Source organism: Salvelinus namaycush, unplaced genomic scaffold (genome assembly GCF_016432855.1).
Source record: "Salvelinus namaycush isolate Seneca unplaced genomic scaffold, SaNama_1.0 Scaffold1423, whole genome shotgun sequence".
NCBI classification, from domain to species: Eukaryota; Metazoa; Chordata; class Actinopteri; order Salmoniformes; family Salmonidae; genus Salvelinus; species Salvelinus namaycush.
Window position 1 is genome coordinate 15452 of NW_024058146.1, and position 16895 is coordinate 32346.

At 43.1% G+C, this 16895-nt stretch overlaps 1 protein-coding gene across 1 annotated transcript in view; it reads left to right on the plus strand.

The window, feature by feature from the left end:
- Positions 1-10180: 10180 nt before the first annotated feature.
- The window catches only part of LOC120036673 (CCR4-NOT transcription complex subunit 4-like), a 40337-nt gene continuing 33622 nt past the window's right edge, over positions 10181-16895 (plus strand). The window contains exon 1 of the mRNA XM_038983062.1: positions 10181-10372. The gene's annotated coding sequence lies outside the window, so the exon portion shown is untranslated. The remainder of the gene's footprint in view (positions 10373-16895) is intronic.

Genomic DNA, 16895 nt, shown 5'->3' on the forward strand with positions numbered 1-16895 from the left:
CTGTGTCATGCTATGGGTATGCTTGTCATGTTGGTGGCTGTGTCATGTTATGGGTATGCTTGTCATGTTGGTGGCTGTGTCATGTTATGGGTATGCTTGTCATGTTGGTGGCTGTGTCATGTTATGGGTATGCTTGTCATGTTGGTGGCTGCATCATGTTATGGGTATGCTTGTCATGTTGGTGGCTGCGTCATATTATGGGTATGCTTGTCATGTTGGTGGCTGCATCCTGTTATGGGTATGCTTGTCATGGTGGTGGCTGCATCATGTTATGGGTATGCTTGTCATGGTGGTGGCTGCATCCTGTTATGGGTATGCTTGTCATGTTGGTGGCTGCGTCATATTATGGGTATGCTTGTCATGTTGGTGGCTGCATCCTGTTATGAGTATGCTTGTCATGGTGGTGGCTGCATCCTGTTATGGGTATGCTTGTCATGTTGGTGGCTGCATCCTGTTATGAGTATGCTTGTCATGGTGGTGGCTGCATCCTGTTATGGGTATGCTTGTCATGTTGGTGGCTGCATCATGTTATGGGTATGCTTGTCATGTTGGTGGCTGCGTCATGATATGGGTATGCTTGTCATGTTGGTGGCTGCGTCATGTTATGGGTATGCTCGTCATGTTGGTGGCTGCGTCATGATATGGGTATGCTTGTCATGTTGGTGGCTGCGTCATATTATGGGTATGCTTGTCATGTTGGTGGCTGCGTCATGATATGGGTATGCTTGTCATGTTGGTGGCTGCGTCATATTATGGGTATGCTTGTCATGTTGGTGGCTGCATCCTGTTATGGGTATGCTTGTCATGGTGGTGGCTGCATCATGTTATGGGTATGCTTGTCATGTTGGTGGCTGCATCCTGTTATGGGTATGCTTGTCATGTTGGTGGCTGTGTCATGTTATGGGTATGCTTGTCATGTTGGGGGCTGTGTCATGCTATGGGTATGCTTGTCATGTTGGTGGCTGTGTCATGTTATGGGTATGCTTGTCATGTTGGTGGCTGCATCATGTTATGGGTATGCTTGTCATGTTGGTGGCTGCGTCATATTATGGGTATGCTTGTCATGTTGGTGGCTGCATCCTGTTATGGGTATGCTTGTCATGTTGGTGGCTGTGTCATGTTATGGGTATGCTTGTCATGTTGGTGGCTGCATCATGTTATGGGTATGCTTGTCATGTTGGTGGCTGCGTCATGATATGGGTATGCTCGTCATGTTGGTGGCTGCGTCATGATATGGGTATGCTTGTCATGTTGGTGGCTGCGTCATGATATGGGTATGCTTGTCATGTTGGTGGCTGCGTCATATTATGGGTATGCTTGTCATGTTGGTGGCTGCGTCATGTTATGGGTATGCTTGTCATGTTGGTGGCTGCGTCATATTATGGGTATGCTTGTCATGTTGGTGGCTGCATCCTGTTATGGGTATGCTTGTCATGGTGGTGGCTGCATCCTGTTATGGGTATGCTTGTCATGTTGGTGGCTGCATCCTGTTATGGGTATGCTTGTCATGGTGGTGGCTGCATCCTGTTATGGGTATGCTTGTCATGTTGGTGGCTGCGTCATGATATGGGTATGCTTGTCATGGGCAAGGACTACAGAGTTTTTTGGGGGAGATAAAAATAAACGGAATAGAGCTAAGCACAGGCAAAATCCTAGAGGAAAACCTGGTTCAGTCTGCTTTCCAATAGACATTGGCAGACAAATTAATCTTTCATCAGGACAATAACCATAAAACACAAGGACAAATCTACGCTGGAGTTGTTTACCAAGACGACATTGAATGTTCCTGAGTGGCCTAGTTACAGTTTTGACTTAAATCGTCTTTGAAATCAATGGCAAGATTTGAAAATGGCTGTCTAGCAGTGATCAACAACCAACTTGACAGAGTTAAAATAATTTTTTAAAGAATAATGTGCAAATATTGTACAATCCCGGTGTGAAAAGCTCTTAGAGACTTACCCAGAAAGACTCACAGCTCTTAGAGACTTACCCAGAAAGACTCACAGCTCTTAGAGACTTACCCAGAAAGACTCACAGCTCTTAGAGACTTACCCAGAAAGACTCACAGCTCTTAGAGACTTACCCAGAAAGACTCACAGCTCTTAGAGACTTACCCAGAAAGACTCACAGCTCTTAGAGACTTACCCAGAAAGACTCACAGCTCTTAGAGACTTACCCAGAAAGACTCACAGCTCTTAGAGACCCAGAAAGACTCACAGCTCTTAGAGACTTACCCAGAAAGACTCACAGCTCTTAGAGACTTACCCAGAAAGACTCACAGCTCTTAGAGACCCAGAAAGACTCACAGCTCTTAGAGACTTACCCAGAAAGACTCACAGCTCTTAGAGACTTACCCAGAAAGACTCCCAGCTCTTAGAGACTTACCCAGAAAGACTCACAGCTCTTAGAGACCCAGAAAGACTCACAGCTGTAATCGCTGCCAAAGGTGATTCTAACATGTATTGACTCAGGGGTTTGAATACTTCTGTATTTCATTTTCAATATATTTGCAAAAATGTCTAAAAACATGTTTTCACTTTGTCATTATAGGGTGTTGTGTGAATTCAGGCTGTATCACAACAATACGTCAAGGGATATTAATATTTCCTGAAGGCACTGTATTTTCCCACTGGTCACAGACGTCAGCTTAATATCCAGTTTTGATTTACATTTGGTTGAGTTGTCAACTAATGTGAATGCAACGTGAAATCAAACCAAAATGTCACCTTGTCATTCCATTTAGGTTAAAAGTTGAGTGAAAAAAATAATAATTCTCTTACCTTGATGACTTTTTGCAAAATCAATTAGTTTTCAACGTTCATGACATTGAAAAAGCATTGATTCGATCAGTTTTTGCCCAGTGGGTTGCCCGTCTTTTTAATGCTTTAATAAAAAATGAAGTGGTGAAAAGTGCTGTGGCAAATGGCAGCTCGCCACAGGTATCCTGGTTGCCCTGCTGTGCTGATCACTGTGGATGTAAATCGCCTCAATGCTACAAGAAGCATATCATACATACAATCTACTCTCTAAAAAGTTATCCGAATTTTGACTTACTGTGTCTGGTCGTTTTTACTTCTGTAACTCAAAATGTTTACTTATGTAACTCAAAATTCGGATTTATGAAACTAAAAATTTGACTAAGAGTATCTCAACATTTCTAGTTCGTATCTCGACAGAATAGACTGAGCAGCGTAGACGGATGTCACACTATCTGACGTCACGTAAGACAATGTATCTTTCCAAGATTGAAAAAGTGTAACATGAAAAAGGAATTTGAACAAAATGGCAACCAAAGTAAAAATTCTAAGAATCATTGTTGGGGGAAAAAAAGGAACTGAACAATGAACCCCCAGGCTCTTCCACATCAGGAAACACATAAATACTGGCATCAGAATCACTTTATATGACAGGTACATTTGCACATAGGCCTTACCTGTAATGTAACTTAATGAATAGGTGTTGGTAGCAATAGACAATGTACAAACAGAATACAGACAGAAAGTCAACACATAAAACTCTGGAGTAAAGCTGTTCGACAGGGAGGATATTTACAGACGGGAAATACCTGCAGAAAGAAACTCAACTGGTAGAACTGGTCAACTGTTGAACAGCACACTTTCAACCTGACAAAGTACTATGTGAAACAGTCTAGTTATCTCGTTGCAGAAGAAGCTGTGGCCAGGCAAAGGTATATGTTCAGAAAATCTCACATTGATTTTCGACACTTTATTTAGAGTTTTAATATGACATTTATTTGGTGTTTTTTCACATTTTCATGACGTTTTCAATCAATTCAAAAAGGCACTCACACACATCTGGCCTATCTTTGTTGCAGGTGCAAGAAAAAAGGAGAAACCAGCAGACTGCTCTTGGTAGTGTCACTGCTCTTTAATAAGCTTGACGTATCGGCCTCAAGCTTTTGTACTCTGACAAAGTCCTCGAGGCCGATACGTAAAGCTTATTATTAAAGAGCAGTGATACTATCAAGAGCAGTGTGCAGGTTCCTTGTGTTTTCCTCAGAGAGCTGTATCTAGTCATGTGTTAAAGCTACATTCAAATCTTTTAATTTGACAAGTTTATTAAATGTAACTCTTTTTTTTCTACTTCCCAGTATGTCTTTACTCTTTTGGCCCGTTGCCATGCCATCCCTCCTGACAGTCCCACTGCGTGCTTCCAGAGGGAGGAGAGAGAGGATTGGACCTGTGTGTGTCACTTCAAAAGAATAAAGAATTTTATCCTATCAGAATCTCAGCAGGGTGCCACCAAATCTGCCCGACGACACCCCAATACCTAGACATTTTCCCACAGCACCATTGATAGACTAGATGAATAGGACCTCACTGGATTAAAACCACCTTTGTCTCCTGAAGACAACTCACTGTGGGTCTGAGGTTCATATCTCCTAATGCATTTGTTCACACCACGAAGCTAAAGGTTCTGAATGTAACTCACAACTGCTTGTCAACCATCCTGGATCTCTCGTTGCCTCAACTCCAGATCCTGGACCTTGTCAACCATCCTGGATCTCTCGTTGCCTCAACTCCAGATCCTGGACCTTATCAACCATCCTGGATCTCTCGTTACCTCAACTCCAGATCCTGGACCTTATCAACCATCCTGGATCTCTCGTTACCTCAACTCCAGATCCTGGACCTTATCAACCATCCTGGATCTCTCGTTACCTCAACTCCAGATCCTGGACCTTATCAACCATCCTGGATCTCTCGTTACCTCAACTCCAGATCCTGGACCTTATCAACCATCCTGGATCTCTCGTTACCTCAACTCCAGATCCTGGACTTTATCAACCATCCTGGATCTCTCGTTACCTCAACTCCAGATCCTGGACTTTATCAACCATCCTGGATCTCTCGTTACCTCAACTCCAGATCCTGGACCTTATCAACCATCCTGGATCTCTCGCTACCTCAACTCCAGATCCTGGACCTTATTAACCATCCTGGATCTCTCGTTACCTCAACTCCAGATCCTGGACCTTGTCAACCATCCTGGATCTCTCGTTACCTAAACTCCAGATCCTGGACCTTATCAACCATCCTGGATCTCTCGTTACCTCAACTCCAGATCCTGGACCTTATCAACCATCCTGGATCTCTCGTTGCCTCAACTCCAGATCCTGGACCTTATCAACCATCCTGGATCTCTCGTTACCTCAACTCCAGATCCTGGACCTTATCAACCATCCTGGATCTCTCGTTGCCTCAACTCCAGATCCTGGACCTTATCAAGCCACCTGTATGACAGCTATCGACTGCCAAGTACCTTTGAAAACCTTAACCCATCTTGAATTCCTTGTGCTTGAGAGCACAACTTCTTATTTCAGTGAACAACATTGACTTTGACCCGTTGTGAAACGTATATCTTTAAAACACCTTGGTTTGAGTGACAGGAAGTGAGCGACAGAGATATGAATCTGGTTCTCTCACCAAGCTCAAGTCTCTTCAGGAAATGACCCCTTTAACATACCATTTTCAAGGACTTCCTCTTGGACTTGAATGAAACACAGACAACAATACTAAAGGGGGTTGGTTAGGTTATTCCACAATAACTGCAATGTGATCCTTTTGAGACATTTGAAAGCGATGCGTCTGGTTATAAATCTCTGCCTTTGTAAACACAGCATGGTGCTAAAGGACCTGGCTGCAGATATAGCTGATCCGTTACCTCTGATGACAGACCAGGGTTGAGCACCTTTTTCTCCTGTAGGATATCATAGAATATGTCATTGTAAATACAATGTGTATGTGTCAGCGTTTCAATAACAATGTGACAACATTTTTTATAAAATGGTTTTAAAATAATTCTAAGGCCTATTTGTGATTTTTATCAAATGTTTCTCATACCTAAACTTTATGCCTAAATGCCCAAACATTATGCTTAAATACCCAAACATTATGCCTAAATGCCTAAACATTATGCCTAAATGCCCAAACATTATGCCTAAATGCCCAAACATTATGCCTAAATGCCCAAACATTATGCTAAATACCCAAACATTATGCTTAAATGCCCAAACATTATGCCTAAATACCCAAACATTATGCCTAAATGCCCAAACATTATGCTTAAATGCCCAAACATGATGCCTAAATGCCCAAACATGATGCCTAAATGCCCAAACATGATGCCTAAATGCCCAAACATTATGCTTAAATGCCCAAACATTATGTCTAAATGCCCAAACATGATGCCTAAATGCCCAAACATGATGCCTAAATACCCAAACATTATGCCTAAATACCCAAACATTATGTCTAAATGCCCAAACATGATGCCTAAATACCCAAACATGATGCCTAAATGCCCAAACATTATGCCTAAATGCCCAAACATTATGTCTAAATGCCCAAACATGATGCCTAAATGCCCAAACATGATGCCTAAATGCCCAAACATGATGCCTAAATGCCCAAACATTATGCTTAAATGCCCAAACATGATGTCTAAATGCCCAAACATGATGCCTAAATACCCAAACATTATGCTTAAATGCCCAAACATGATGTCTAAATACCCAAACATGATGCCTAAATGCCCAAACATTATGCCTAAATACCCAAACATTATGCTTAAATGCCCAAACATGATGTCTAAATACCCAAACATGATGCCTAAATACCCAAACATGATGCCTAAATGCCCAAACATTATGCCTAAATACCCAAACATGATGTCTAAATACCCAAACATGATGTCTAAATGCCCAAACATGATGCCTAAATACCCAAACATTATGCTTAAATGCCCAAACATGATGCCTAAATACCCAAACATGATGCCTAAATACCCAAACATGATGCCTAAATACCCAAACATGATGCCTAAATACCCAAACATGATGCCTAAATACCCAAACATGATGCCTAAATACCCAAACATGATGCCTAAATACCCAAACATGATGTCTAAATACCCAAACATGATGTCTAAATACCCAAACATGATGTCTAAATACCCAAACATGATGTCTAAATGCCCAAACATGATGTCTAAATGCCCAAACATGATGCCTAAATGCCCAAACATGATGTCTAAATACCCAAACATTATGCCTAAATGCCCAAACATTATGCCTAAATACCCAAACATTATGTCTAAATGCCCAAACATTATGTCTAAATACCCAAACATTATGCCTAAATGCCCAAACATGATGTCTAAATACCCAAACATTATGCCTAAATGCCCAAACATGATGTCTAAATACCCAAACATTATGCCTAAATACCCAAACATGATGCCTAAATACCCAAACATTATGCCTAAATACCCAAACATGATGCCTAAATGCCCAAACATTATGTCTAAATACCCAAACATTATGCCTAAATGCCCAAACATTATGTCTAAATGCCCAAACATTATGTCTAAATACCCAAACATTATGCCTAAATGCCCAAACATGATGCCTAAATACCCAAACATGATGTCTAAATACCCAAACATGATGTCTAAATACCCAAACATGATGTCTAAATACCCAAACATGATGCCTAAATACCCAAACATGATGTCTAAATACCCAAACATGATGTCTAAATACCCAAACATGATGTCTAAATACCCAAACATGATGCCTAAATACCCAAACATGATGTCTAAATGCCCAATCATGATGTCTAAATGCCCAAACATGATGTCTAAATACCCAAACATGATGTCTAAATGCCCAAACATGATGTCTAAATACCCAAACATGATGCCTAAATGCCCAAACATGATGTCTAAATACCCAAACATGATGTCTAAATACCCAAACATGATGTCTAAATACCCAAACATGATGTCTAAATACCCAAACATGATGCCTAAATGCCCAAACATGATGCCTAAATACCCAAACATAATGCCTAAGTACATGACTTATCAGGACATTGAATGCTTTCCATCAGTTGTGTGTGTCTAGTATTTCAGTGTTTTATTAAAGGAATTATTTTGTATTTTAATGCGTGACGTTTACCTACAACAACATCATATTTTGTGCTCTATTTGCCTTCAATATTATTGAATGGAACGTTTGGAGAAAGCAATGTTGGTGACTACAATACCCATGAGCCCATTATAATGACTATTTCTGCAGAACATCCACTTCCTCATTCCCCTGTACTCCAACATGAGCTGGTACCTAGAAGGAACCCCACAAATACCCATGAGCCCATTATAATGACTATTTCTGCAGCCAGAGGGTATTTGTGGGGTTCCTTCTAGGTACCAGCTCATGTTGGAGTACAGGGGAATGAGGAAGGACAATACCCATGAGCCCATTATAATGACTATTTCTGCAGCCAGAGGGTATTTGTGGGGTTCCTTCTAGGTACCAGCTCATGTTGGAGTACAGGGGAATGAGGAAGTGGATGTTCTTGCCAAGCAGGCTCTCCAACATTCTACTATTGATATGGAAATGTCCATCAGTAAAGCAGAAGCCAATGGGGTTTAATTATAACATTGTTTAAAAAACAAAATGGCAAGAGTTGTGGAACAGGGAGAGAAAAAGAAATGGAAAGACGCCTGTATAAGATCCAGGAAAAGGTGGCGACAGAAATATTCTCAGGTTCGAGAGAGAAAGGGTTTGGACACATCAGGCTTAACAGTTGATTGGTGGGAAAACATCCGACTGGGAGGTGTCATCACTGACAAGAGAAGATGGAGACAAAGGAACACATTCTATTTTAGTGCCAGCAATATGGGAGGGGAAAGGGGAGAGATAGTTATTATATTTTAAGGAGTAATGATGTTGAAGAGCTTTAAGTGAACTGATGGGGAAATCATCAGGAGATTTGTAGTGTATGTCGTGTCAAGCTGGTTGAAGAACAAACTGGCAGCGGGTTAAATCTGTCAAAGTTTTGAGAAGTGTAATTGTGTTTATTGTTTTTCTGCATCCCTCGCCCAGAGGCAGCAGACGCTCTCCGTCACGCGTCTCAGGGCTCAACCTGTGTCGTGCTTTGCAATCCGGAGCAGGGCGCGGCTCAAAGGAGTGATCAGTGGGGTGGATCAAATGGAAAAATAATATTGCTGGTATTTGTGACGCCCGCCGTTTGATGAGATGTAGCCCCGGTGGCAATACCCTGTCTGTTTTGTTAGCTTTGACACAGAGTTCACCACCTGATAAGGTTAGGTTAGGTTATGTTTGATATTCTGTGAGGGCCCATGTTCCGAACCCGCTACGGTGCTTTAGGTGCCAAGGATTCAGACATGTTGCAGCACTGTGTAAAAGGGAGATGTGCATGAGGGCATGGTCAGAGGGAGTGTAAAGTTGGGATAGAGTTGGGATAGAAAAAAGCACTGTGTGTTAACTGCAGCTGGGGATGCGAAGTGCCCTGTGAGAGACAGACAGGTTGAGATTGCTAGTTTCGAGTGGGGTAGAAAGTTTCCTGTGCTGAGGCAGTGAAGAGACTAGAGGATAGCCCAAGGGGGAGTGATTCCACTGGGAGCCCGTCAGTGAGTAGAACTAAAGAGAGAGAGAGCCAGAGAGGATGAGTTTTAGTAAGGTATGATTTCTTGAGTTTTTATTGCTGTGGTCATTAATTGTACCGCACAGATGGAATGGAAATCCCAGAAGGTTGATCTAGTGGTATCAGCAGCAGATAAGTTATTGGGCGCCAGAGGTTTTAGTGTAGAATAAGTACATGGGGTTATGAGAGAAGGGGTTCCAGCCCCCCAGGCTGAAACCCTGTTGTAGGATCTGGTAGTGCCAAAGTAGTTGGAAGTGGTGGTGGGTTTGGTGGAGTATATATAGGGTTGACAGGAGGTTGGTGGCACCTTAATTGGGGAGGATGGGCTCGTGGTAATGACTGGAGCGGAATCAGTGGAATGGAATCAAATACATAAAACACACGGTTTCCATGGTTTCAATGTATTTGATGCCATTGCGTCTGCTCCGTTCCAGCCATTAATATTAGCCGTCCTCCCCTCAGCAGCCTCCTGTGGTAGGGTTAAAAAAAATCCCATTCCCCTTTTCCCTTTTTTGTGAAGGGGATACTACTGCACTGCTGGAGCTAGGAACACAAGCATTTTGCTACACATGCAATAACATCTGCTAAATATGTTTATATGACGGATACAATTTGATTTGATTTTAACAAAATCTGCAATTCACACTCCGACATGTGGAAGGCAGTAATACGCAAAAAAAAGCCTCTAGTCTGCCAGACCACACGAAGAAGAAGAGAAGGTACCGCTATCGTTACACAGAGGCTGAAAAAGAAAAAGCAAGGCGTTTTCTCAAGAAATACAACTAGAATTGAATATAAACGCTGACTGAAATACAGTTGAGAGCTCAGAAATATTATCAATCCCTGCCCCAGTCTGGTCTGGATATCCCCTGGAGAGAAATCCCAGCAAAATAGACAGGGTGAGTAACTCAAACTCTCGCCTGAAACTAGCGCCAGATAGCTTGCAAGGATTACAAAAGTAAATGGGGATGGAGTACAAACCCACCATTCACAAATATCCTACCCCTGTCTTCGAAGTTCATGTTATAAGAGCAGTGGAAAAGTCAAAAGGTTCGCCCAAAATGCTTGCCGGTCTTGGAGGCAATCTAAGTAGGAGAGTCGCAGGCTTTGCCGGGAAGGGATAGGCCGCACTGTCAGTTTTGAACGGTTTTTCTTTTTTTTGTTGCTAATACTGAACCTAGCTAGCTAACAGATAGCAAACCTGACACTTCTTACACGTTTGAAACGTGTTTATACGTCTAAAAGTAGTGTAGTGTTCTTGTTTAAAATATGAAAATAGTATTTTAGAATGGCATAAGTATTCAGTTTTGTTTATTATTGTTGGATTGTCTGGTTAGCTAGCTAGCCTACAGAGAGTTGCTAGCTTCATCCGCTAGCGCTAGCTAGCTACATTCGCGTCACTTGACCGGTTTTAAAAAAAAGTGTAAAACATCTGTCAAATACAGTGCCCTCACATTTTGTTGTTACAGCCTGAATTTAAAATTGATAACATTTTAGATTAGTTTGTCACTGGCCTACACCCAATACCCCGTATAGTAATGTCAAAGTGGAATTATGTTTTTACAAGTCTTTACAAATGTATTCAAATGGTATTGAGTTAAGGAGTACAAATGTACTTAACAAGTCACAAGTTGCATCGACTCACTGTGTTCAATAGTGTTTAACATGATTTTTGAACGCCTACATCATCTCTGTACCCAACACATACAATTATCTTTAAGGTTCTGCAGTCTAGCAGGGAATTTCAAACACAGATTCAACCACAAAGACCAGCAAGCTAGGTAGATGGGGGGGCGAAAGAGACATTGAATATCCCTTTGAGCATGGTGAAGTTATTAATTACACTTTGGATGGTGTGTCAATACAAAGATACAGACGTCCTTTCTAACTAAGTTGCCGGAGAGGAAAGAAACCGCCAATAGGCCAATAGTGACTTTAAAACAGTTACAGATATTTTTGGGTGTAGTTTCCCTTTAACGTGCACAAAGCGAGGCTGTTGTTTAGCAGTGTTTTTGTAGTGCACATGATGGTAGAGTTTGTAAATAATCAAGATATCATTCTGCCAGGTAAGCATAGGCTACTTTGTAGTTAACATTTAATTGACAGAGTTTTTGGGAAAGCCTTGCCATCTACCAGAAGACTGTTTTTATTAGCATTTTTGCTAACGTCTACACAAAGTGGTAGACAGGCACATACACACAGGAGATCTCATTGGCTGTTCAGAAAGTTGCAGGAAATACAAATCACTGAAGCATTCTGTTCATGTCTTATGATAAACTTTACTGAATATTGTTCAATTCCGTTTTAATGTTTGGATTCTGTCCATGTTCTCTGCATGGCGGTTTTTACAAGGCCCTAATCCTCCATGTTTTGGAAAATTGCAATTGGCCCAGAACAGGGCAGCACGGCTGGCATGTAGACAGAGAGCAAACATGAATAATATGCATGTCAATCTCTCCAGGCTCAAAGTAGTGGAGAGATTGCCTTCATCACTACTTGTATTTGTAAGAGGTATTGACATGTTGAAAGCACCGAGCTGTCTGTTTTTAAACGACTAGCACACAGCTCGGACATGCATACCCCCACAATCGCCCATAAATTTGAAAAAAGCAAGATATGATTTTTAGGCCATATTGCCCAGCCCTAGTTGGGAGGCCTCGAGAGACCAGGGGTGGCAGTACAGACTGCTCGGGTTGGGGTGTAGGGTTTGAGCATAGCCTGGAGGTAGGGAGGGGCAGTTCCCCTTGCTCCTCCGTAGGCGAGCACCATGGTCTTGAAGATGATGCGAATTTCGACTGGAAGCCAGTGGAGAGTGCGGTGGAGCGAGGTGACATGGGAGAATTTAGGAAGGTTGAACGACCAGACGGGCTGTGTCATTCATTGTGGGGTGGCAGGTAGCCTAGTGGTTAGAGCGTAGGGGCGGCAGGTAGCCTAGTGGTTAGAGCGTTGGGCCACTAACCTGAAAGGTTGCTGGATCGAATCCCTGAGCTGACAAGGTACAAATCTGTCGTTCTGCCCCTGAACAAGGCAGTTAACCCACTGTTCCTAGGCTGTCATTGAAAATAAGAATATGTTCTTAACTGACTTGCCTAGTTCAATAAAGGTGAAATAAAACATTCTGGATAAGTTGCAGGGGTTTGATGGCTCATCGGGGAGCCCAGGCAACAGAGTTGCAGCAGTCTAGACTGGAGATGACATGTGCCTGGGTTAGGACCTGCGCCACTTCCTGTGTGAGGAAAAGTCTGATGTTATAGAGCAGTGGTATGTCACTCTGCTGATGTTATAGAGCAGTGGTATGTCTCACTCTACTGATGTTATAGAGCAGTGGTATGTCACTCTACTGATGTTATAGAGCAGTGGTATGTCACTCTACTGATGTTATAGAGCAGTGGTATGTCACACTACTGATGTTATAGAGCAGTGGTATGTCACACTCTACTGATGTTATAGAGCAGTGGTATGTCACACTCTACTGATGTTATAGAGCAGTGGTATGTCACACTCTACTGATGTTATAGAGCAGTGGTATGTCACACTACTGATGTTATAGAGCAGTGGTATGTCACACTCTACTGATGTTATAGAGCAGTGGTATGTCACACTCTACTGATGTTATAGAGCAGTGGTATGTCACACTCTGCTGATATTATAGAGCAGTGGTATGTCACACTACTGATGTTATAGAGCAGTGGTATGTCACACTCTACTGATGTTATAGAGCAGTGGTATGTCACTCTACTGATGTTATAGAGCAGTGGTATGTCACACTCTACTGATGTTATAAAGCAGTGGTATGTCACACTACTGATGTTATAGAGCAGTGGTATGTCACTCTCTACTGATGTTATAGAGCAGTGGTATGTCACACTCTGCTGATGTTATAGAGCAGTGGTATGTCACACTCTACTGATGTTATAGAGCAGTGGTATGTCACACTCTGCTGATGTTATAGAGCAGTGGTATGTCACTCTACTGATGTTATAGAGCAGTGGTATGTCACACTCTACTGATGTTATAAAGCAGTGGTATGTCACTCTACTGATGTTATAGAGCAGTGGTATGTCACTCTCTACTGATGTTATAGAGCAGTGGTATGTCACTACTGATGTTATAGAGCAGTGGTATGTCACTACTGATGTTATAGAGCAGTGGTATGTCTCACTCTACTGATGTTATAGAGCAGTGGTATGTCACACTGCTGATGTTATAGAGCAGTGGTATGTCACACTCTACTGATGTTATAGAGCAGTGGTATGTCACACTGCTGATGTTATAGAGCAGTGGTATGTCACACTCTACTGATGTTATAGAGCAGTGGTATGTCACACTCTACTGATGTTATAGAGCAGTGGTATGTCACTCTACTGATGTTATAGAGCAGTGGTATGTCACACTCTACTGATGTTATAGAGCAGTGGTATGTCACACTCTACTGATGTTATAGAGCAGTGGTATGTCACACTCTACTGATGTTATAGAGCAGTGGTATGTCACACTCTACTGATGTTATAGAGCAGTGGTATGTCACACTCTACTAATGTTATAGAGCAGTGGTATTCAAAGGTGGGGTAGTGACCCCTAGTGTTGTCGCAGGGGAACTGCAGTGGGGTCCCCAAAATATGTGTCTCTTTTTTTTGGCACAAAAGTAAAGCGTACAGATAATTGTATGGGACAATATACAAACGGTTTTGACAGAAATAATTATAAAAATGTAAATGTTGATTAAATATAGGAGAGTAGTTAAGTGTCAACACATAGCAATGATCGGAGAGACCATGTGAGGAGCAGAGTGACTTGGTCTATAGAGAGAAGAGGAGAGGGCCTAGAACCGAGCCCTGAGGGACACCAGTTGTGAGAGTATATGGTGCAGACACAGCTCCTCTCTACGCCGCCTGGTAGGAACGACCACAGTGGTGGTTCTCTCCGTAGCCAGACAGACAGATCCTACCATGACTGCATCCTGGGAAATCACAGCCCGAGTCTCAACGCTGTACAGTAACTTAACTGGGAGGCTAAAATGCGTCCGTGGCTGTTTCTAATTTCATACTAGGCACATGTAGGAGCGTGAGTCAGACGAGCTCCACTCTGCAGGCCATTCACCCATCCAATCAGGGTAGGGCCCACTCGGATACCCCACCTCTGGCCGGTGTCCAGTGGGGCTGTCCCCCAAATGGCACCCTATTCCCTTTATAGTGAACTACTTTAGAGCCTTATGGACCCTGGTGAAAAAGTAGTGCACTATAAAGGGAATAGGGCTCTATTTGGGCCGCATCACGGGGTCGGCCCCAGGAAGGGCTGTTTGCCTTACATGTAGAGCAGGCAGGAGAAGAAGGGGAGGGGCTGGAGAGGGGTCAAAGAGCACCATGCTTCCCTTCACCTTTAAAGAGAGGACTGGGGAGCTGGCTCCTCCTCTCTCCATACTAGGGATGGGACAGGGTATTTTTAGACTCCCCCTTCCTCTACCCCGTGTGTGTGTGTGTGTGTGTCTCAGCCTGAAGAGGCATTATCTCTCTCTCTGTGAGAACCAGAACAAGATGGAGCCTGAGGAGACATTCTCTCTGTGAGAACCAGAACAAGATGGAGCCTGAGGAGACATTCTCTCTGTGAGAACCAGAACAAGATGGAGCCTGAGGAGACATTCTCTCTGTGAGAACCAGAACAAGATGGAGCCTGAGGAGACATTCTCTCTGTGAGAACCAGAACAATATGCAGCCTGAGGAGACATTCTCTCTGTGAGAACCAGAACAAGATGCAGCCTGAGGAGACATTCTCTCTGTGAGAACCAGAACAAGATGCAGCCTGAGGAGACATTCTCTCTGTGAGAACCAGAACAAGATGCAGCCTGAGGAGACATTCTCTCTGTGAGAACCAGAACAAGATGCAGCCTGAGGAGACATTCTCTCTGTGAGAACCAGAACAAGATGCAGCCTGAGGAGACATTCTCTCTGTGAGAACCAGAACAAGATGCAGCCTGAGGAGACATTCTCTCTCTGTGAGAACCAGAACAAGATGCAGCCTGAGGAGACATTCTCTCTGTGAGAACCAGAACAAGATGGAGCCTGAGGAGACATTCTCTCTGTGAGAACCAGAACAAGATGCAGCCTGAGGAGACATTCTCTCTGTGAGAACCAGAACAAGATGCAGCCTGAGGAGACATTCTCTCTCTGTGAGAACCAGAACAAGATGCAGCCTGAGGAGACCTTGGTCAGTGTCACCAGGTCTTTGCACCAGGACACTTGTTGATAGTCATGCAGGCCCAGGTGTCAGCCTAAAGCATCCTCAAGAGACCATTGTTTTGTAAAAAAAAAGGTATTTTCAAGTTTGAGGAGAAAACAGCAAAGGCTTTGCTAATTAGTATGTTGCCTTGGAAATACAAAATAAAATGCATCTGTTAGCATGAAACATTGAGTGAAATTGGTTATTTTCCTAGACCTTTAGGCCTACAATTTACATATAAAAGTATGTAGACACCCCTTCAAATGAGTGGATTCAGCTAATTCAGCCACAGCCATTGCTAACGGGTGTATAAAATCAAGCACATAGTTCTCTGGAGTGATGAATCATGCTTCACCATCTGGCAGTCTGACGGACTAATCTGGGTTTGGCGAATGCCAGGAGAACGCAACCTGCCCGAATACATAGTGCCAACTGTAAAGTTTGGTGGAGGAGGATTAATGGTCTGGGGCTGTTTTTTATGGCTCGGCCCCTTAGTTCCCATGAAGGGAAATCTTAATGCTACAGCATACAATGACATTCTAGACGATTCTGTGCTTCCGACTTTGTGGCAACAGTTTGGGGAAGGTCCTTTCCTGTTTCAACATGACAATGCCCACGTGCACAAAGCGAGATCCATACAGAAATAGTTTGTCGAGATCGGTGTGGAAGAACTTGACTGGCCTGCACAGAGCCCTGACCTCAACCCCATCGAACACCTTTGGGATGAATTGGAACGCCGACTGCGAGCCAGGCCTAATCGCCCAACATCAGTGCCCGACCTCACTAACACTCTTGTGTCTGAATGGAAGCAAGTCCCCCCTGCAGCAATGTTCCAACATCTAGTGGAAAGCCTTCCCAGAAGAGTGGAGGCTGTTATAGCAGCAATGTTCCAACATCTAGTGGAAAGCCTTCCCAGAAGAGTGGAGGCTGTTACAGCAGTAATGTTCCAACATCTAGTGGAAAGCCTTCCCAGAAGAGTGGAGGCTGTTACAGCAGCAATGTTCCAACATCTAGTGGAAAGCCTTCCCAGAAGAGTGGAGGCTGTTACAGCAGCAATGTTCCAACATCTAGTGGAAAGCCTTCCCAGAAGAGTGGAGGCTGTTACAGCAGCAATGTTCCAACATCTAGTGGAAAGCCTTCCCAGAAGAGTGGAGGCTGTTATAGCAGCAATGTTCCAACATCTAGTGGAAAGCCTTCCCAGAAGAG